A 234-nucleotide genomic window follows, 5' to 3' on the forward strand; every position below is an offset into this window, starting at 1 on the left:
GTGAGCGGACAAAACACACACTTCAGGTTAGAATATCACACGTAGCTATTTTAATTACCTCTCAAACTACCTAAACTAGTTATAGATATGTTTAGTTTTGCTGTCGGGTCACTCATTACTGGATCCGCGAGCTGCATGATACTAGCATAATAGATTGCCCGATCGGGCAACCAGCAGGTGAGGCTTCATTGCCCGAGATAAATACTAGATGGCCCCGGGCCATCGGGCAGTCCT

The sequence above is a fragment of the Notothenia coriiceps genome, unplaced genomic scaffold (assembly GCF_000735185.1).
Source record: "Notothenia coriiceps isolate Sejong01 unplaced genomic scaffold, NC01 NC01_scaffold00007966, whole genome shotgun sequence".
Lineage (NCBI taxonomy): Eukaryota > Metazoa > Chordata > Actinopteri > Perciformes > Nototheniidae > Notothenia > Notothenia coriiceps.